Source organism: Elephas maximus, chromosome 1, assembly GCF_024166365.1.
Source record: "Elephas maximus indicus isolate mEleMax1 chromosome 1, mEleMax1 primary haplotype, whole genome shotgun sequence".
Classification (NCBI taxonomy): domain Eukaryota; kingdom Metazoa; phylum Chordata; class Mammalia; order Proboscidea; family Elephantidae; genus Elephas; species Elephas maximus.
In genome coordinates this window covers 94,893,725-94,917,634 of record NC_064819.1, presented here as the reverse complement: position 1 = coordinate 94,917,634, position 23,910 = coordinate 94,893,725, and positions in this window count along the sequence as shown.

Sequence of the window (23,910 nt, the reverse complement as noted above, 5' to 3'; positions counted from 1 at the left end):
TGTTGATGGGCATCTAGGCTGTTTCCATCATTTTGCTACTGTGAATAATGCTGCACTAAACATGGTGTACATATATCTATTTGTGTGACGACTCTTATTTCCCTAGAATATATTCCTAGAAGTGGGATTGCTGGATCAAATGGTATTTCTATTTCCAGCTTTCTAAGGAAGCGCCATATCGTTTTCCAAAAAGGTTGCATCATTTTGCATTCCTTCCAGCAGCACATAAGAATTTGAATCTCCCCACAACCTCTCCAACATTTGTTATTTTCTCTTTTATTGAGTCTTGCCAGTAATGACTGGGAGAGATGGTATCTCATAGTGGTTTTGATTTGCATTTCTCTGATGGCTATAAATTGTGAACATTTCCTAATCTGTCTGTTTGGCTGCTTGAATGTCTCCTTTCATGAAGTGTCTGTTCATTTCCTTTGCCCTTTTTTGTATTGGGTAATTTGTCCTTTTGTTGTACAGGTGTTTGATTTTCTTATATATTTTAGAGATTAGAGGAGGCGGGGCCAAGATGGCGGACTAGGTAGACACTACCTCGGATCCCTCTTGCAACAAAGACTCGGAAAAACAAGTGAATAGATCACATACATAACAATCTACGAATCCTGAACAACAAACACAGATTTAGAGACAGAGAACAAACAAATACGGGGAAGCAGCGACTGTTTTCAGAGCCTGAAGCCAGTGTCCCAGTCAGGTAACCTTGGCACTGGGCTTAGGTCTGGGTTCAGGGGAGCTGAACACAAAATCTGGTGATGGCGCAAACAAGGGGCACAGCCCTACCCCCCTGAACTCACCCCGGGAGGGGGCCCAGCCGGTCCACGCGGGCGGCGTGGCAAAGCGACTGTTGGGAGAAGTCCCTGGGAGGCAGTGACTGGTTTTGGAGCCGGGAGTGCAGCATCCCAGCCGGGGAACCTTGGCGCCAGGCTTTTGACTGGGCGCTGTCACGGGGCAAACACGGGGCGCAGTCATACTCCCCTGAACTAATGCCGGGAGGGGGCCTAGCCGGTCCGTGGGGGCGGCGCGGTGTCACGGCTGGCGGGACAAGAAGTCCCCAGGAGGCAGCGACTGATTTTGGAGTTGGGAGTGCAGCATCTCAGAAGGGGAACCTTGACGCTGGGCTTTGGACTGGCAGCGGAGGATCTGACCGCGGCTTCAGCGGGCCAGACCCTCGGGGGCAATCTCCACACATCCAGCACACATAGGCGACACGCCCCTCGGGAATCTCAGATAAAATAGTCATTCCAAGCAAGATAAGCAACTTTGGCTATGTTGCGGGGTGCTACTCTCCTCTCCTGTTTCTCTGAACCCTCCCCCACCCTTCCCAGGCAGCTTCATTAGCATTGGAATTTCCTGAGCCAGAGGGAGAACTGCTCCAGCTCCGCGGCTTTGCTTTTCCTTTTTTTTCTTGGTAATTTCCTAACCCATTCTTCCGGCCTGAGAGAAGGACCCCCAAAAACCCCAGGGACCAAAAATCCATCCCTAATTGGACTAAAAACACAGAACCAGCTCCAGCCAAGCATATATGATCCAAATCACAGACTTTCATCCTTACAGGGAACAAGGGATCTGACTGCATTTTTTTTTAGCGGATTTTCTGGAAAAACAAGTTTCCCAGGTCTGATATCTCTGCTTATTCAACAGAGCCCTAACTGACCCACAACAGGGAACTGAGGGCTGAAGCTCCCCCCAGACCACCTAGCCTCTTGCCTTAGGGGTCTAAAGAGGGTGACACCTACCAATCAGTAGAGGTACTTGCATTGGGGGCCTAAGGTACAGCTGCAGTGCCCTCCCGCCAAGGTGCTATAGCAATAGAGACACACCTACCTCAATGACACTTGGGGGAAGCCTGTCAGCATCCTGCCCCCCCGGAGTGCAAACCCCAGCTGCTAATAGAATCTGGTGCACACAACTATCACCACTACTTCTCGAGGTGGATAGGTGTTAGGGTGCAGCACACACTTGATGACCCAAAACCAGATTCTAGTCAAGAATAGTGAATAGACTCAGGCATATATATCTGGCAACAGCCCAAACCAGCTGGTAATAGGTCATAAGTAAGTCAAGGGCTACAACAATCAAGACAGCACAATCTAGTAGCCCATCCACATATATTGAAAGAAAACAAACCAAGATAAGACTCAGTGAGCAATTACAGAATAAACCACTACTACATCTTAGTGATGGCTCAGAGACAGCAGTCCGTATCAAACCACATAAAGAAGCAGACCATGACAGCTTCTACAACCCCCCAAACAAAAGAATCAAAAACTTTCCCAAATGAAGATACAATCCTGGAATTATCAGATACAGAATATAAAAAACTAATTTACAGAATGCTTCAAGACATCAGAAACGAAATAAGGCAAACTGCAGAAAAAGCCAAGGAACACACTGATAAAACAGTTGAAGAACTCAAAAAGATTATTCAAGAACATAGTGGAAAAATTAATAAGTTGCAAGAATCCATAGAGAGACAGCATGTAGAAATCCAAAAGATTAACAATGAAATTACAGAATTAGACAATGCAATAGGAAGTCAGAGGAGCAGACTCGAGCAATTAGAATGCAGACTGGGACATCTGGAGGACCAGGGAATTAACACCAACATAGCTGAAAAAAAATCAGATAAAAGAATTTAAAAAAATGAAGAAACCCTAAGAATCGTGTGGGACTCTATCAAGAAGGATAACTCGCGTGTGATTGGAGTCCCAGAAGAGGGAGGGAGGACAGAAAACACAGAGAAAATAGTTGAAGAACTCCTGAGAGAAAACTTCCCTGACATCATGAAAGATGAAAGGATATCTATCCAAGATGCTCATCAAACCCCATTTAAGACTGATCCAAAAAGAAAAACACCAAGACATATTATCATCAAACTTGCCAAAACCAAAGATAAAGAGAAAATTTTAAAAGCAGCCCGGGAGAAAAGAAAAGTTTCCTTCAAGGGAGAATCAATAAGAATAAGTTCAGACTACTCAGCAGAAACCATGCAGGCAAGAAGGCAATGGGATGACATACACAGAGCACTGAAGGAGAAAAACTGCCAGCCAAGGATCATATAGCCAGCAAAGCTCTCTCTGAAATATGAAGGCGAAATTAAGATATTTACAGATAAACACAAATTTAGAGAATTTGCAAAAACCAAACCAAAGCTACAAGAAATACTAAAGGATATTGTTTGGTCAGAAAACCAATAATATCAGATACCAGCACAACACAAGGTCACAAAACAGAACATCCTGATATCAACTCAAATAGGGAAATCACAAAAACAAATTAAGATTAATTAAAAAAAAATGCTCATAACAGGGAATCATTGAAGTCAATATGTAAAAGATCACAATAATCAAAAAGAGGGACTAAATACAGGTGGCATAGAACTGCCATATGGAGAGTGATACAAGGCAATATAGGACAACACAAGTTAGGTTTTTACTTAGAAAAATAGGGGTAAATATTAGGGTAACCACAAAGAGGTATAACAACTCCATAACTCAAGATAAAAGCCAAGAAAAACGTAACGACTCAACAAACATAAAGTCAAACACTATGAAAATGAGGATCTCACAATTTACAAAGAAAAACGTCTCAGCACAAAAAAGTGGAAAAATGAAATTGTAAACAACACACATAAAAAGGCATCAAAATGACAACACTAAACACTTATTTATCTATAATTACGCTGAATGTAAATGGACTAAATGCACCAATAAAGAGACAGAGAGTCTCGGACTGGATAAAGAAACACAATCAGTCTATATCCTGCCTACAAGAGATTACACATTTTTCTCATTTGTAACATCCAAATTTTTTTTCCCAGCATGTAGTTTCTCTTTTTACTCTTTTGGCGAAGTCTTTTGATGAGCATATGTATTTAATTTTTAGAAGATCCTGTTTATCTAGCTTATCCTCTGGAGCTTGTGTGTTATTGGTTGTGATTTGTATTCTGTTAGTGCCGTGTATTGGGTCTGTAGTGTTGGTTCTATTTTTTCTTCTATGAACTTAATGGTTTTTGGCTTTATAGTTAGGCCTTTGATCCACTTTGAGTTTGTTTTTGTATATGTTGTGAAGAATGGGTTCTGTTTCATTTTTTTGCAGGTGGACATCCAGTTTTGCCAGCACCATTTGTTGAAAAGACTGTTTTTTCCCCATTTGATGGACTTTGGGACCATGATGAAGATCTGGTGACCATCTGTGGATGGGTTTATATCTAGGTTCTTGATTCCGTTCCATTGGTCAATGTATCTGTTGTTGTACCAGTACCAAGCTGTTTTGACTACCAAAGCTGTATAGTAACTTCTGAGATCTGGCAGTGCAAATCCTCCTACGTTATTCTTCTTCAATAGTGCTTTATTTATCCGGGACTTCTTCCCTTTCCATATAAACTTAATGATAAGTTTTTCCATCTCTTTAAAGAATGTTGTTGGTATTTGTATCAGTATCGCATTGTATTTGTAAGTTCCTTTGGGTAGAATTGTCATTTTCACAATGTTAAGTCTACCTATCCATGAACATGGTATGTTTTTCCATTTATGTAGATCTGTTTTGGTTTCTTGACGTAGTGTTTGTAGTTTTCTTTGTATAAGTCTTTTACATCCCTGATTAGATTTATTCCCAAGTATTTTATTTTTTTAGGGGCTATTATAATTTTTTTTATTATAAATAGTATTTTTTTTTTGTTTTATAAATAGTACTGTTTTCCTGATTTCCTTTTCATCTTTCTTTTTATGGGTGTATAGGAATTCAACTGATTTTTGTATGTTTATCTTGTATCCTGTAACTCTGCTGAATCTATTAGTTCCAGTAGTTTTCTTGTACTTTTCAGTATCCCCTTGTTCTGTCCAAACAACTGCCTCTTGCTCTATGTAAAGGTTCCTCGTGAACACAAGTGTTCTGGAATTCCCGTTCTTTGCAATGTTATCCATAGTTTCTTATGATCCACAGAGTTAAATGCCTTTGCATAATCAATAAAACATAGGTAAAAATCCTTCTGGTAGTCTCTGCTTTCAGGCAGGACCCATCTGACATTAGCAATGATATCCCTGGTTCCACGTCCTCTTCTGAAACCAGCCTGAATTTTTGGCAGTTCCCCGTCAATATACTGCTCCAGCCATTTTTGAATGACCTTCAGCAAAATTTTGCTTGTGTGTGATATTAATGATATTGTCCTGTAATTTCGATTGGATCACCTTTCTTGGGACTAGGCATACATATGGATCTCTTCCAGTCAGTTGGCCAGGAAGATGTCTTCCGTATTTCTTGGCATAGATGAGTGAGCACCTCCAGCGCTGCATCTGTTTGTTGAATCATCTCAATTGATATTGCATCAATTCCTGGAGCCTTGTTTTCCACCAAAGCCTTCAGAGCTGGTTGTACTTCTTCCTTCAGTACCATCAGTTCCTGATCATATGTCATCTCTTGAAATAGTTGAATATCGACTAGTTCTTTTTGGTATAATGACTCTGTGTATTTCTTCCATCTTCTTTTGATGCTTCCTGCATCGTTTAATATTTTCCCCATAGAATCCTTCACTATTGCAACTCAAGGCTTGAATTTTTAATTCAGTTCTTTCAGCTTGAGAAAGGCGGAGCGTGTTCTTCCCTTTTGGTTTTCCATCTCCAGCTCTTTGCACATGTCATTATAATACTTTGTCTTCTCGAGAGGCCCTTTGAAATCTTCTATTCAGTTCTTTTACTTCAGGAATTCTTTCTTTTGTTTTAGCTGCTCGATGCTCAAGAGCAAGTTTCAGAGTCTCCTCTGCCATCCATCTTGGTCTTTTCTTTCTTTCCTGTCTTTTCAGTGACCTCTTGCTTTCTTCATGGATGATGTCCTTGATGTCATTCCACAACTTGTCTGGTCTTTAGTCATGAGTGTTCAAAGTGTCAAATCTATTCTTGAGATGGTCTCTAAATTCAGGTAGGATATACTCAAGTTCATATTTTGGCTCTCGTGGACTTGCTCTGATTTTCTTCAGTTTAGCTTGAACTTGCGTATGAGCAGTTGATGGTCTGTTCCATAGTTGACCCCTGGCCTTGTTCTGACTGATATTGAGCTCTTCCATTGTCTCTTTCCACAGATGTAGTCAATTTGATTTCTGTATCCTCTGTCTGGTGAGGTCCATGTGTATAGTTGCCATTTATGTTGGTGAAAGAAGGTATTTGTAATGAAGAAGTCATTGGTCTTGTAAAATTCTATCATTCGATCTCCAGCATTGTTTCTATCCCCAAGGCCATATTTTCCAACTACTGATCCTTATTTGTTTACAACTTTTGCATTCCAAATGCCAATAATTATCAATGCATCTTGATTGTATGTTCGATCAATTTCAGACTGCAGCAGCTGATAAAAATCTATTTCTTCATTTTTGGCCCTAGTGGTTGGCGCATTTATTTGAATAATAGTTGTATTAACTGGTCTTCCTTGTACATGTATGGATATTACCCTATCACTGACAGCTTTGTACTTCAGGATAGATCTTGAAAGGTTCTTTTTAATGATAAATGCAACACCATTCCTCTATGAGCTGTCATTCCCAGCACAGTAGACTCTATGATTTTCTGGTTCAAAATGACCAGAACACTCCATTTCAGCTCACTAATGCTGAGGATATCGATGTTTATGCATTCCATTTCATTTTTGATGATTTCCAATTTTCCTAGATTCATACTTTGTACATTCCAGGTTCTGATTATTAATGATATCTGCAGCTATTTCTTCTCATTTTGAGTAGTGTCACATCAGCAAATGAAGGTCCCGAAAGCTTTACTCCATCCACATCATTAAGGTCAATTCTACTTTGAGGAGGCAGCTCTTCCGCAGTCATCTTTTGAGTGCCTTCCAACCTGGGGCTCTCATCTTACAGCACAATATCAGACAATGTTCCGCTGCTATACATAAGGTTTTTACTGGCTAATTATTTTCAGAAGTAGACTGCCCGGTCCTTCTTCCTAGTCTGTCTCAGTCTGGAAGCTGAGCTGAAACCTGTCCTCCATGTGTGACCCTGCTGGTATCTGAATACCGGTGGCATAGTTTCCAGCATCCTAGCAACATGCAAGCTCCTACAGTACGACAAACTGACACACACGGGGGATTCAGTAGCTATTTTCTTCATCATGCTTTTTTGTTTTATTTTGTTATGTCTGAGTGAGCAGGCTGTGCATTCTTTGTTGTTTACTCATCTGTAGTCATGGTACTTTTCACCTCCTCGTCCAATAGGCAGGGTCAGTCATTCAGCTATGGTGCAGCAGGGCAGGTTCAGCTGAAGGTGAGGGGCTGGAAAGGGGTTGTTTGTTGCACGCAGCAGGGTCAACAGGGTGCGCCAGGGATCAGCACTGGGCAGGATTCAGTAGCCCGTCCCTGTGGTGTTCGGGAGTGTGATGCTCAGCTCATGGTGCAGGTAGACAGGAAAGAGGGGGGAAGGTTGTGATGTGTGGAGTGAAGAGGGGTTTGGGTAAGAGAAGAGAGCAAAGAGAGAAACAGGAGCCAAAAACAAACAAGGAAATTAAAAAAAAAAGACAGTGCTAAGGTATTTTGCCTTTGGAGTAGATAGATAGAATCCAAGAAAGGAGAAAAGCAAAAAGAAAGAAAGAAAGAAAAAGGGGGAAAGAATAAAAAATAACTAAATAAATTTTGGAGAAAAAAAAGTCCCCAGGAATCCCAGAGTCTCACCGGTGGGGCTGGTAAGACTGGGGAAATTGCTCCCCGGCTGCACAGTATAGCCTGGCTACAAGGGTAGAGGGGGTATAGATATTACACTGCACCAGGTATTCAGGAGACAGGAAAAGAAGAGAAGTGTAGAGAGATGAGAACTGAGAAATGGAGAAAGACAGCAAGGGAAAAAGAGAGAGAAAAGGGGGGAAAAAAGAAAGAGAGAAATGCCTCCAGGGATCCTACCTATGTGGTTGTGCAGATTGGAGAAGTGGCTCCTAAGCCGTGCAGGGCAGTCCAGCTAGAAGGTGCTCTCAAGCTGTTAAAAGGAAAGGAAAAGCAAACAAACAAAAAAAAAATACTAAACAAAGCAAAACGAGGGGAATAAAATCCCGAGGGATCCTACCAGCATGGTGTCCTGGGTTGGGGGAGTGGTTCCCCAGTTGAGTGTGGCTTCACAGCCTTTCAAGAAGAAGCAAAGATGGCACAGAGAGCCAGGTGTTCCAGAGAAAGGAGGGGCAGGTGTTAGGAGGCACAGAAGAAACCAAAAGAGAAGGAAAGAAGCAACACCAGCTCGGGGGCCTGGCCAGTGTGGGCAGGGTGGATCCAAGCAGTGTGAAGCCAAAGGAGTTGCCTCCTGTGTGAGAGTACCATTAAAAAAAAAAAAAAAAAATTTTTTCCATTAGGTGACATTAATTGCATTCTTCATGTTGTGTAGCCATCACAGCTATCCATTTCCAAATTTTTAATCACCCTTAAAGTGAGTTTAGTACCCCCTAAGCAATAATTCCCTCTTCTTCCCCCTGCCTCCTACCCCTAGTAACCACCAATAAACTTTGGTCTCTACACATTTGCCTATTCTAGGCATTTCATATAAGTGGGATCATACAGTATTTGTCCACTTGTTGCTGACTTATTTCACTCACATGTCAAAATCACACTTCACCCCCATAGCAGATGGTTATGTTCTGCTCAGTATTTTTTGTGACTTTTAATATTTTTAAGCCTGGCTTCCTAGGAGTTATACCAAGGTCAGCACATCCTAGTAGTCAGCCAATAGTTTGTCATAGGTTGTGACATAAATCCATGAGCCAGTAAGGCTTCCATCCTTGGTTGATGAATAAGTGTTTGTTTTAGGAAACTACTTCAAATTTTGGATAGTTAACTAATCTGCTTCACCGTTTAATTTCTTCATGCTCAAGAACTCCACTCTACCAGGGATAATTAGATAGGTAAGGCCTCTCCTTTCTCTCTTCAGTATATGTGCAGCTTTACACAACTAGGCAGCCTTTCAGATGACCAGCAACATGTAAAAGCTTCTCAATACTCAGTGTAGCTATCAGGTGCCGTGGAACTCTTTGGAATTTCTGTTGGTGGACAGTTACTTGCGTCATACAATAATGCAAAAATGAGTGGCAAAGTTGGCTTTCCTGAATTGTTTGCCATCGTTTCTAGAATATCCACTGTTGTATTTGACAATCTCCCTGGGCATACAATTTTTCTTGCAGGGGCTCCAAATCAAATCAGGCCCCTCTGGCAGGTAGGCTGCTGAGTCTCATTGCCTGTCCCAGTTGGGTAAAATTCCTGCACCAAAAATCAAGGGAGAAGGAATGAAAGCATCTCCAGATTAAAATTTAGTAAATTCCATAGTTTTTTTTTTGAATAAATTCTTCTAAACCTGATGTGTGCCTTTGGAAAATTTTCACAGTTACAAAGTGGCCATTTTTGACAATTTTTCCAGTTTTTTTGTATTTTGGGGAAAAGAATTTGCCAACCTCAGCCAAACCAGAAGTTTCTCTAGTGTTTTTGACAGAGATTTTTCCTCCAGATTTAGTATTCTTTTCATATATCTCCTTCCAGTTAGTTTTGTGTATCAATAACTATATCCTAATGGCTACTGTAAACATATTTCTTGATCTGATTTGTTCATTTACTTATACATTTCTCTTAATGTTTGTTATCCTGAAACTACCTGAAAAAAATGTGAAAAGTCAGTCATATTAATCTACATTATTTTCCCTAGGTCACTTCATTCAATGAAGAAATTTAACTCTTCCTTTTTTCTAAAAATATACTTTTTAAGTTCATTTCTTGTTTTGGGTTTTTTACAACAGTGGTTGGAAAATGTTTTGTACAAAGGGCCAGATAGTAAAAACTTTAGAGTGTGTAGACTGTATGATTTCTGCTAAAACTAGTCAAATCTGCCCATATAGCTATGAACATGAATTAGTATGGTCATGTACCAATAAAACTGTATTTACAGACAGCGGATAGTGAGACGAATTTGGCCCATGGCTAATAATTTCCTGATGCCTTGTCTAGAAGAAATTATCATTTCAACCCTGGATTCTTTTATTTTTAATTTCTGCTTTTAAAAAAGTGAATAATAATTCCCTAAACTATTTTTTGTGGTAACGGAAAGTCAATAACATATTCAATGAATGTTCTTTTCAAACCTGTTCTTTTAGGTTTATAGTCTCTAGCCAAAACCTTATAGTCTCTAAGTACATGAAATATTTCCAGATTGTCATGGGAAATAGTTTTAGCACTTATTACTTCTTATCATGGGTATTTATATACATACTCACCTTTATCTGATTTCTCATTCCTTGCTGCCTAAGTATTAAGCCAATGCCACATATTTTAAGTGTTTATTACAGTGCATAATTTTATGGTTGTATTTTCTGCATTGAACAGTGTAATTAACTCAGATTATTATAAAAAACAACTTCTGAAACTCAGTGTTTTAAATAATTGTAATGTATTTCCTGTAGAAACTAAGTCCAACAGCGAGTAAGAATACACCTGTTCGGTGGCTCTTCTGGGCAGCTCTCCTCAATGTACTGACTCTGCATGTATCTTCTCCAATTTTAATGCCCTTTTCCCAAGACTTGTAGACCTGGGGAAGGGAATGACAATTATAAAGAGAAAGGGGGGGGGAGGTCACATGATAGGTTTTATTTCCAAGCCTAGGATAGGTATAAATAACTTGTCTGCACACTTTATCCGCCACAACTCAGTCACATAGTTCCACCTAAATGCATTTTTTTCCTCTGTTTAAGAAAAGAAGAAATGTGTCTTGGTGAGCTGCTGGTGATCACTAAGTATCCTGTGCCACAAAAAGTATAAGTTGGAGTAATTAGCTCTTTGGGATGTTCAATAAGAAATTTAGTAGAAAATTTAGGTTAACTACAAGGTACAGAATAAATTTGGGACGTTAGCAAAAAGAGTACTTGAAAGAATAAATTGCTTCTTCTGCCAGGAAATTCAAATACTAGGTTTGATGATGCATATTTATGCTTTGTTTGTTTTTTCAGACAGGAGAAAAATAATTTTCCAGGATGGTGAGTCATTTTCCGACTGTATAGGAGGGACTCTATTCCTTATACTCAGGCTCCAGTCCAGGGGAAATATTTAGAGGAGGGCAGATTCTTCCTATTGCTGCTGAACCAAATTGTTATAAATTTAGAGGCTTAAAACAACAGAAATGTATTGTCTGACAATTCTGGAAATCAAAAATCTAAAATCCGGGCTGAATTCCTTTTGGGAGCTTCTAGGGAAAATGTATTTCCTTGCCTTTTCCAGATACTAGCAAAACCAAAACCAAACCCACTGCTGCCTGGTTGATTCCAACTCATAGTGAACCTATAAGACAGAGTAGAACTGCCGCCTGGGGTTTCCAAGGAGTAGCTGGTGGATTCAAACTGCCGATCTTTGGTTAGTAGCCATAGCTCTTAACCACTGTGTCACCAGTTACTAGAGACTCCCTGTATTCATTGCTTTGTGGCTCCTTCCTCCATCTTCAAAGAGCATCACTCCAACATCTGCCCTCATCACGTCTCTTCTTTCTGACTTTGATCCTCCTGCCTTCCTCTTATAAAGACCCTTGTGATTACATTGGAACCATTTGAATAATCCAGGACAATTTCCTCATCTCAAAATCCTTAATTTATTCACAGATGTATGGTTCCTTTTGAGCTGTAATTTAACATATATACACTGCTTTTGGAGATTACAGACTACCAAAGAAGATGAAAAAGTTCACATGAGAACATAGACATCTCCCAGAAGCCCCAAGATACCTCTAAGTAGTACAGATATCCCTGGTCATGGCTGCTTTACTCTTTTAAGAGATTAAAGTGGTAATTATCTTTGCAGTGGATGTGATTCTGGATCCAGACACAGCCCATCCTAATCTCATCTAGTCTGAAGATAGAAGATGTGTAACCTGGGGAGAGGAGCCTCAAGATCTGTCTGACCACCCACGGAGATTTGTTTCCCTTCCCTGTGTGCTGGGTCAGCAGGATATCACCTCAGGGAGGTGTTACTGGGAGGTAAGAGGTTGGGGACAGTAGAGCCTGGGACCTGGGTATTTGTAGGGATAGTGTAATGAGGAAAGGGAGGGTTGCCATAAAACCTGAGGATGGTTTCTGGGCCATCAGGTTTTATAAGGATGAGTACTGGGCACTCACCTCTCCAGAAACACAGCTCACTCTAAAACAGTGCCCTGCCACGGTGGGTATTTTCCTAGACTATGAGGGTGGACATGTCTCATTCTATAATATGACAGATAATTCACACATTCACACATTTAATCAGTGCTCCTTCTATGGGTCCTTAAGACCTCTGTTCAGGCTTTGGTCCAGAGATCCAGGGCGCCTGATAATCTGTCAAGTGTCTGAAGCTGATAGCCCTCACCACGTGCCCACCCCTGTCCTGGGGACATCAGATAAGCTGCCAGCCAGTGAGGATTGAAATGTCTAGTCATGAGGTGAATTCTCTTATACCAGAAGCAAATCATTTTTCTTATTCTTTTCAATTTTTTTCCTACCATTTTATATGCTTCATAAAATTGTCTCTTTAAAAGCAAGATATAGTGTGTAAAAGTGTATGTAGGTCATGGTATGTTTCATCTACATACATATTAAATAAAACAGATCTGCAAACACATTTTGTAATCATTGTAAATACACGAGTGACTAGAGCCTGTGATTGCATATATAGTGTTGAAAGTTCTTGAATATTGGACAAAGGTAGGAATAAAGAGAGATTCATTTTTCGTTTTATAATCCCTCTACCTTTGGTTTTCAAATTAAGTTGATATCCATGAAAATAGCATCAAATAGTTTTAAATAAACAATGAATTTAAATGTTGTCAGTAGTCTATGCCGGTATGACATTCAGGGGAAAGCAAATATTTACAAGTTTACTCTTCAGCTTCCTGTAAGTGAACTCTATCTACATTTACACCCTTATATTTTTTACCCTCTCTCTTCTTGTCTGAGAATTAATTTATTCATGTCTTTTCTTACCTCTATTTACCTTTTTAATCATTTTTGAAAAATGTGCATGCAGTAAAATTAACTTTTTTTCTACATTTCTGTGAGTTTTAACATGCACATAGATTCATAACCTCCAGTATCTCAGGATATATAACAGCCGTGTTACACCGTAATATCCCTTTATAATCAATCCTTCCCAAACCCCTAATCTGGCAATAACTGATCAGTTAGCTTCCTATGGTTTCTCTTTTTAAGACATCATATGCTTGGACTCATATAATATATAACATTTTTTGAGACTGCCTTTTTACTCAGCATAATGACTTTGATATTACTACATGTTGATGTATGTATTAATGGTTAATTTCCCTTTTTTTTTTTTACTGAGTAGTATTCTACTGAACGAATGTATCATGGTTTGTGTATTTATTCACCCCCTGAAGAACATTTATGCTGTTTCCAGTTTTGGGTGATTCAGAATAAAGTTGTTATAAACATTTGTGTACATGTTGTTGTGTGAACATCAGTCCTCATTTCTCTATAATAAATACTTAAGAATGGAATCGATGGGTCATATAGTAAGAGAATGCTCAACTTCATTAAAAACTGTCAACTTTTTTCCCAGAGTGGCTGTACCATTGTGCAGAATCACAGTAATACATGAAAGTCTCCATTGCTCCACATGTTTAACAGCATTTGTTATTGTCAATTTTGTTTCTGTTGTTAAATCTTAGCCATTATAATAAGTGTATAGTGGTATGTCATTGCACTTTTAATTTACATTTCTATGATGGCTAATGATGTTGAGGATATTTACATGTTCTAATTTGCCATCTGTATATCTCCTGGGTAAAGTGCCTGTTAAAATCTTTTGTCCGTTTGTATTGAGTTGTTTGTTTTTACTGTTAAATTTTAAGAATACTTTATGTATTCTAGGTGCAAGTCCTTTGTCAGATAGATAATTTGCAAATATTTTCCCCCAGTCTGAAGAATGAAGAAAATTCTGTTAAGATAGTATTTTGCAAAGTAAATGGTCTAATTCTGAAGATGTTCAATTTGTCTTGTATGTCTGTGATGCTTCGGGTAACATATCTAAGAACTCTCAGCCTAAGCCAAGTTCATGAAGATTTTCCACTATAATATGTTCTAAAAGTTTAATAATTTAACAGTTTACATTCTAATTTATGATACAGTTTGAATTAAAATTTTTATCAGGTGTAAGGTTTGAATCAAGATTCTTTTTTTCTTTTTTGTGTGTGTATGGATATTCAGTCATTCCAACACATATGGTGAAAAGATCATCCTTTCTCCATTGAATCGTCTTGGCACTTTTGTCAAAAATCAATTGGGTATTTTGTGTAGAGGCATATTTCTTGTCCTTGTAGCCTATTCCATGAATCTATAGGTTTAATCTTTCACCAACACCACACTTTGACTTCACAAAAAAATTGAATTAGCTTGTCTATGTCCACAAAATTTTTCCTGGAATTTTTTTGGAAATGTATTAAATCTCTAGATCAGATAGATTTACATTTGTCCATTTATTTTATACTTCTCTGATTTGTCTCATTGTATTTTGTGATTTTCAGCATTCAAATTTTCAGCAATTTTTGTGAGACTGGAATCTAAATATTTCATTTCATGGAGTTATTATAGATGGTATTATTTTTAAATATTAGTTTCAAATTTATCACTCTTAGTTTATAGAAATAAAATATTTTTTTTGCACACTGACATTGTATCCTGCAATATTGATAAGCTCATTTATTATTTCTAGGAGGGATTTATTTATTTATTTTTGTAGATTCTGTGGAATTTACTTGTAGACAATCATGTGGCCTCCAAATGGGACTGCTTTTATTTCTTTCTTTCCAATGTATGTCTTTTATTTCTTTTTCTTGCCTATTTGGATTAAAAAAGACTTCCAGTACAATTTTGAATAGGAATAGCGGAAGTGGATATCCTTCCCTTGTTCTTGATTTAAGGAAACTACTACTACTTGACATTTAAGTTGAGGATCTAGTCAAGAAAATGGTATAAAAGTATAAAAAATGGACAGCGAGAAGTAAAATTATTCCTATTCCAGATGACATAATTGGGAGCTTAGAAAATACAAAGGAATCTACAAAACTAGAAAGCAAATTTAGAGATGTTGTAGGGGAAAAAACATCTCCAAGTTTACTAAAGCAAAAAGAAAGTTTTATTCGGCATATATTCAAAAGGACAAAAGTTGAGAAGCAGACAAAGCCATGTTGCCAGAGCTATGTCTGCCTGAGTCCAAGGAAATATTACAGAGTAAGAAAGAATGGGAAAACGGACAAGCATGCTGCCACAGCCATGTCTGTCCAAGTCCAAGGAAATTACAGAATAGACAAAAGTGGGAAAATGGACAAGCATGCTGCCACAGCCATGTCTGCCTGAGTCCAAAGAAGGTTACAGAGTCATCAGTATATATTAACATTACAAATGGGCGAAACCATTGAAAGCTTCATCTTTTCACAGATCGGCTAGAAGCTGTTATCCTACATTTTGAATTATCTTTCATTGGTACAGGTTTCAGTAAGGACAGTCTGGAGGGTCGTCATTGGTCCAACAAATTTCTATTCACGAAATGTTCATAGAAAAAGATAAGAGTGGAAAGTCTTTTCTCTTTTGCCTTATTTGAAAATTTCTTAAAAAGATATTTCCCAAGATTATTCTACCTATTGTCTTTATACCTCAGGGCCCAGTTGATGTGTCCTTGTGAGTCCTTCTGAGTCCGGCTCCAGCTGGGTCACATTCTGTGTGCTCAAGGACAGGGAATAATGACTCTAGTATTATTTCCTAAATCATTCCCTCCTTTTGATTGGAAACTGGACTTACCTGGACTTAGTTGAGCTCCTAGATGGCAACCATGGCAGGTTCTTTAAACTCACGGTGCTGGTTTTCCACCAGATACCATCTGGTTCTTCACCAGGTTTAAACAAGAACGATGTTTTCATCAATCATATTGCCAGAGTGAGCAAACTCAATGTACATCAACATTTTAGCTTGAGGCCTTCTTTTGTCTTTTAGGTGTGTAAGACAATAGAGGATAAATTTTATTATGCCTAACACTATCAGGATGTAGACTAAGAATATTACTTGTAGTAGTACAAATAAATCTGGTGTTTGTAAGGGTGTTACGTGTGTAACCAAGCAGTTTGTTATCCAATGTTATGTATATCCCGTTCTACTTCTGTGTTATTTATCTGAATGTAACAAGAGCTATTTGCTACAGCACATACTACACTTTCTTGGACAATAAATAAAAATCTAAGGCTATTTTGTTATCTCATGTCACCTTGGTTTAATGAGGTCAGAGATCACTGTTGTGTTTCCATCTCACTAGCAACATAACTATGTCTGTTATTTGTCTCATAGTGATTGATAAATTTCTTAAAAAGATTTCTCTAATTCAAATATACCTTAAGTAGGAATTAAATTTCCCAACCAAACCTTGAATGTTGGAACAATGGGCTTTCTTCTGACTCTCTTTTTACAAAGGATAACAAATTAACATTACCTTTCTAGTATTTACTACGAGTATCTAAAGATAATCTTAAAATTCTCCAAGTGTGTTGTCTATACATTCACCAGGAATCTAAACAAGAGATTGTCTACGTAAATTTACTATTACTTGGAAAGGGATCATCTAAATTTGTTTAGTTGGATCTACCACATAAAAACATATATCTATAAAGGGCACTCAAAGTTTGTCTAGAGAAAACAGAAGGTATAGAAAAATTTACATGTGACAAGTTTCTAATAAAGAATACACTATTAGCAAAATAATACCAGATGGGCTTCTCTTATTGAAGGTCTCTAGTTAATCTGTCTAAAAACATACTAAGTGTTCTTTTTGAGGGCAAGCTGTCCTTCACTGGTTTACCTACTAACAGTCATGGGTCACTTACTCAGAAGCAGAAGCAGAGTCTAAGACAAAATGGAGTCTGAGCCATGAGGTCGATCTCTTCTGAGAACCTGATTTCTTTAAGACACATAATTTTCTATATAGCAAGAGAGTAAGAAATTGATTATAAGCATTAGACAGGTATTTCATACAACATTGTCTTGAAGACTGATTAAACTGAGTACTGATTTATCCTAAACATAACTGTTTACTGATCTTTGGAGTCAGTTTTTCAAAACAGACTAAATTCTTCAAAAAAAAAAAGTGCAACGCCCAGAGCAAAATGGTTTTGTTAGTTTACGTGGGCAATTGTTTGACTCAAAGTGGCTTCAGGAATCAGTTTTTTTTTTTTTTCTCAAGCTCGAGGTTCAAAAGGACACTGAAAGGTGATGGTCTATGTAGGCTGCCCCAACTTCTATGAAAAGCAAGAAATCTGAATTCTAGGAGAATTACATACAACTCTCTCATGGTTCTCTCTTTTGGATCAGAATCTTGTAATAGCATCATTGCTCAAAACTATTCAATAAATGGTAATTGAGCACTATCTGGTTTTTAAGATCTCAGGCACCCTACAGCAAATCAGGAGGTAAAACGGAAACACTAACACTAGGCCAATTGTCTGAAATAATCAATGAAACCACGACTCTAAGGTCTTTGAACCAAGGAAACAAATCTCACAAGGTGTTTGTTTATACATAAGTAGCATCAGTAACTGTTTTTCATGTGCTTCTGTAGAAAACCACATTCTGTAAAACCTATGATTGTGTCTTTATATAAATACAGCAACATTTACCTATCAAGGAAAAAACTATTCTTTGAGAGAATAGAAAATCTAATGTTATTCTAATTTGTAAAAATCATAGCTCAAATTTCAGACCGTTTTCTGGTTATGATATTTACAACTTTGTTAAGTTTACTAACGGGAACTTCTAATTCAAGAGTTAAAATGACTAAACCCATTACATAGATAATTTAGGAGAAAAGAAGAAAATGGTTTCTTATATCCAGAAAGTAGGACCTTAAAGCAATTCTTATTTCTAGAAAGACTTTAAAATATCAAATGAAATATTTATACTTAAAACCCCTTATGTAGTTCTATTGTGCGTGATTCGGCATCGACCACAGTCTGCAAAACCATCAGCTTCTGTGTAGAGTTATGGAAATCTTGATTGAGTCTAGTCACAGTCTTTTTTGTAAGTTCGGTATAGTTTGTCTTTTTTGTTGAGATATTCTGGTCAAATGTTTTCAGAAAATTAGCAAGGTAAAAATTTATCTATAAATGACAAAACTTAATATGTCCATAATTAATTTAAAAACATATCTCTTAATAGTGAAAGACTTGATAGAAATTAATTACAAGCATAGCGTAAAGACCAAGTATAAGCAGTTAAAAAAAACTTTAAAACCAAAAAAAACAAAAACCAGGGCTGTTGAGTCAATTCCAACTCATAGGGACCCTATATGGTGGTGTAGTGGTTAAGTGCTATGGCCGCCAACCAAAGAGTCGGCGGTTCAAATCCGCCAGGCCCTCCTTGGAAACTCTATGGGGCAGTTCTACTCTGCCCTGTAGGGTCACTATGAGTTGAGTTGAAAAAAAAACTTTAGAAAAAAAAAACTCTAAATACACTCATTAACCATATTTTTAAAGAACTTCAGATGTAACACATAATAATCTTGAGACATAATACCATATAGTCAGGATATACTGACTATACCAAGATTATCAAGTCTCTAAACACCTGAATAGTAATAAAAAAAAATAACTTCATAGGTAAATGATTTGAATTCTTAAGTCAAACTATTGGCTTTGATAATGTTAGACTCAAAAAATAAAGTTTGAACTAAGTTAGCAATTAAGAAATAATAAAATTATGACATAATATTATGCATTTGCTGTCTAATATTAGACAAAAACACAAGAGGAAACACTAACATATAAATTTTAACCCAAAGAGAAAGAAGCAGCACTTCTCTTGGTTTTAATAACAGGTTCCATGTAATTCATAACATGTTAAATAAACCTTATTAGTACTTTCATAAAAATTTCATGGCTTTCCATGAAGTCTCAAACTGATCATGAGTTTATCATAAGTTACCGCGAAACAATACTTAAGTTATTTAACTAAAGATCTTAAAATAAAAACCTTAGGCTTTTTTATTCTTAAAGCCATATGGCTTGGTTTCTGACTCAGGAATCTAATTCTAATGAGAGACCGAACCTTTGTTTTAGAGGCAGATTACGTTAACAAATTAACTCTCTAACTCAGAAATCAAAGAAAATTTTGTAATTTTAACAGCGAAAAACATAATTCTTTGTTTTACATGCTATAAAAGTTCTCAAAAATCTCATAAATTGAACCATTAAACTTCAGTGAGACAGATGAAACTTTTGACCATATCAAATAAATTTCTTTTTAATAAACTTCTTAATAGTTGTCTTTGTTGTATATGTCTTACAGTACATCCCTTTAAATGGCAAAAATGAACTCACTCATGAGCTGACCCAAATATACACATATGTATATCTTTTCTCTTGTGGTATAAAAAGCAAAAGTATATAAGCTTAAATTATGACAAATATCTATTAACTCAATTTAACATCAAAAAGTTACCTAAGAGGTCTTAGAAATTATTTTAAGCCTGTATACCATAAAACATAACTAATTGAAATAAAGTTTCTTTAAATATTCCAAGTTTCATTTGACTTTTACTGTTTTTCATATTTTCTCAATCTAATTTTAGCCCTTAAAGATTTCATCAACTAGCTTTGGAAATCACAAAGTCTCTGTTTAACTGACCAGCTCATTGATATGGATATAACCTCTAAGTCTCTGGTTAGGGTTGGAAACATTTTTCTAGGTCAGTATGATTTTTATCTGATCTGGGCGGCTGAGGGCTGGGGGCTGAGGAGGCCTGATTTTGTCTCAGCCCGCCTACTTTTTAACTCAAGGTAGAACACAAGATTAGCCCAATCTGCTCATTTACATATGTTTAAATTGACAGAGGCATTTTGAAAGGCTATCTAAATCAAAACCAAACCTAGTGCCCAAGTTGATTCAGACTCATAGCGACCCTATGGACTATCTACCCAGTAAATACCAAAGCTCTTTAGTAGTTTTGTAAAAGAATCTATTAATTCTTAGCGAGGCATCTCAATCCTTTACCTATGTTTAAGTACATCTAGACATTTTGGAAGACAAAAGATAACTTAATTTCTTTCTCTTTTGCTGTTCTGAAATTGCTACTTTTTAAGAAAAAACTATTCTTTTTCTTTAAATAAAACACATTTTATATAATATCTAGTTTAAGTTACTTAGAAAGATTTTGTTTTTAAAACTGACATACAGAGAAGATCTTGGTGTACTTTTCAAATAGACCAATTTATATCAAATTTTCTCTAAGTAGCTACTAAAAGCCTAAATCATAAGATGGACACAAGACGCAGTTTTTCTGAACAAGGAAAGAACTGAGGTTCTAAGACAGCCTTAAGAAAAAGCCAACAATTCTAACCCATAACCTCTAACCTGATATAAGACAGAAACTTAAGACACAATGTTCTAGACCAGAAGCAAGCTCTTAGAACAAAAGGAGACAGAAAAACCACATGAATTGACTGAACAATACCACACAAAGCAAGGATATGGGGATCATAGTTTTTAAAAGTGTATGTAGCATTTTTTTGGTAAGACTGACTCAATTCAATGGGAAAAAACAGGTTCTGGATAAAACTTATTAACTTGCCAGAGCTTCAGATAGAATCTGAGCATCAAGCATAAGTTCTGTAAAAAGGAAAGAAGAAAGGACAACACAAACGAAAGGTCATTTTCCCAAAATGGTCGCTGAAATGCCAAATTACTTCTGGTATACTCAGTTTATAACATTGTTCAATATGACCCCATACTTAGTAGCAGGGGGAAAGTCCAAGCTCATTTTTCAAAGATACTAAGCTCTAAGGTTCAAGCTTTTGGTCTCTTTCTTTTTGAACTTAATTCATTCTGTTGGCTAGAGACCTATTCTCTTATTTTAGACCTTAAATATATTAGTTCTTCTAATTGGAAAGTACTTTAAAGCAACTGATGATCTTAATTTTCACACTTATTTTTCCTTTAGAAAGTATATCATAAAAAAAGGAATGGAATTACCACTTCTTCTTTCAAATTTCATAACACAGGTCAGGAGCTGCCACCTCCCTGAGAATTTGGCAAAACAGGTCAGGAGCTGCCACCTCCCCCTTCAAGTTTGGCGAAACAGAGCATTATTTTCCAGATTTTCTCTGAGTCACAAAAGGCCCAAAGTTTGTGGCTTATGGTGATCCAGAGCTCCTTGAAAATAGAATTACCTCTTGCATGTTTCAAATGCCTGAATCCGGACCTAAACTGCAGCTTACCTAAAAAGTTACCAAATATCACTCTTAACCAAATGATCAAGCAAAAATCTAAGATTCTACTTAATCAACCAAAAGGTTTTTCAAACAAATATGCCAAACAAAGCTTAAGAAAACATGAGAAAGACAACAAAAAAGAGTAAGCAAAAAGAGTAAGCAAAGGCTCGTTTTCTGAGAACACTCACCCTGTCACCGTCCAAGGGACATGGAATGGGAACACGTGGGTCCAGAATATAAGACCTCTTTTTGCCAGCTTCTGCTACACAGTCCAGGTCTCCTCGAGTTCGACTGGATTTGTAGCTTCAGAAATCCTGGACGACTACGCCATTAACTCTTGTAGGGGAAAAAAACATCTCCAAGTTTAGTAAAGCAAAAAGGACATTTTATTCGGCATATATTCAAAAGGACAAAAGGTGATGTTACCTGATTAGCGTTCGTGCCCTGGAGCAGTAGAGCCAATGAAACATACTCCAAGTCAGAAAGAGTGAGAAAGTTTATTAAGGAGATGTATATATCACCGGGGACCCAGGAGCAACACAGGCTGTCACTATGGAGTCCCAAAGAGCAATTTTACATTCGAGCTTGTATAGAATCTTACAAGGGTTAGAAGTGTCTTTGTAGTCCCCTGCTAGGCATTTCTTTATTAGGCTAAAGACATACATGTCTGATACCTGGGCTCCAACTTTCCTGTGGGGGTCGTGTGCCCCAGGTAGTCTGGACAGAACAAAAGGTTGTTTCCATCAATTTAAAACAAAGAACAAAGTCATTAACATTTGGTCAAAACAAATTCATTAACAGAGGTATGTGAAGGAGGCAGACAGAAGAAAAACAACTTATAGGTTTATCATGGCCTTAGTTGTATTAAGCTCTCAGTTACCCGTTTTGAAAAAGGAGGAAACATGCTGGGCGGTATTGGGGTTACAGTTGAGAAGCAGACAAAGCACGTTGCCAGAGCTGTCTGCCTGAGTCCAAGGAAATTACAGAATAGACAAAAGTGGGAAAATGAACAAGCATGATGCCACAACCATGTCTGCCTGAGTCCAAGGAAGGTTACAGAGTTATCAGTATATAACATTACAAATGGGCAAAACCATTGAAAGCTTCATCTTCTCACAGATTGGCTAGAAACTGTCATCCTACATTTTGAATTGTCTTTCTTAACAATCATTGGTACAGGTTTCAGTATTGACAGTCAGTAGGGTCTTCATTGGCCCAATGAATTTCTATTCACTAAATGTTGATAGGAAAAGATGAGTGGAAAGTCTTTTCTATTCTGCCTTATGTGAAAATTTCCTAAAAAGATATTTTCCAAGATTATTCTATCTATTGTCTTTATACCTCAGGGCCCAGGGGATGTGTCCTTGTGAGTCCTTCTGAGTCCAGCTCCAGCTGGGTCACATTCTATATGCTCAAGGACAGGGAATAATGACTGTAATATTATTTCCTAAATCAGAGAAGACATAAGGTAATATCATAAGACAAATGCCAATGAAATTTTTATTGTCTAGCAACCAGTAATTGAATAATGAAATAAAATTTGATAGTATTTAACCTGATGTGAAGAACACGAAACTCCAAATGATACATTTTTAAAAGATGTATTATGTATACAGATGGTCAATAAAGCACATGAAAAAGTGCTCAACACCATGAATATTAACACCACAGTGAAAATGAAATTTTAAAGACTGTGACAGGACAAACTGTCAATTTATTCTAGGGATGCTTACCTCCATTAAAAAAAAAAAAACCTGTTGCCATCAAGTGGACCCCAACTCATAGCGACCCTATAGACAGAGTAGAACTGCCCCATAGGGCTTCCGAGGAGTGGCTGGTGGATTCAAACTGCTGATCTTTTGGTTAGCAGCCACAGCTCCTAACCACCGTGTCACCAGGGCTTCACTTACCTCCGAAAAAGAAGAAAAAAACCTTGCCATTGGGTCGATTCCAACTCACAGAGACTCTATTTAGTGGTGGCTTATTTATTTATTTATTGTGCTGCTTACAGTGTGATCAGCACAGGTGTTATCAGAAAGTGACTGGTTTCTGTGGAAGTGCGGCTCTAAGGGGCTGACACTGCTGTGATCACCCAAGGAAACCTGTTGTACTTGAGTTCCATGTCATAACCACGGTCTCTGTATCTGTGGTACTCCCTCCTCATTTTATTCACCAAATGCCCCATAAAAGCATGCTTTTTTCCATGCAAATCCCAGCAAGGCATTCTTTAAAACTCACCATGCAAGGACTCAGTGATAGACGGAACTCAAAGTGCACCAGTGCGCCAACATGAGGAGCCAATTCAGAAACACTCATCATTTCAAAAAAATCTGAGGGAAGACCATTTGAACAGCCCTAAACAGTTACTTATGTTGATGGATTTAGCCACAATTTATATGGAAGTATATGAAGTTATTTATCTATTCAATTATTAATAGATACTTCACTTGTTTATGTTCTACTATTACGAATAAAGTTACTATGAACTTGGAACATTTTCTCTAGACCTATATACAAGAGTAGAATGCAGTTTTATAATGTGTATATATTTTCAATTGTTTTCCAAAACAATTGTATCAATTTGACTTTCCATAAGCAGTATACTAGTGGGAACATTGTTACACATCCTTTCTTGCCCACAATTGACAATTTTTATC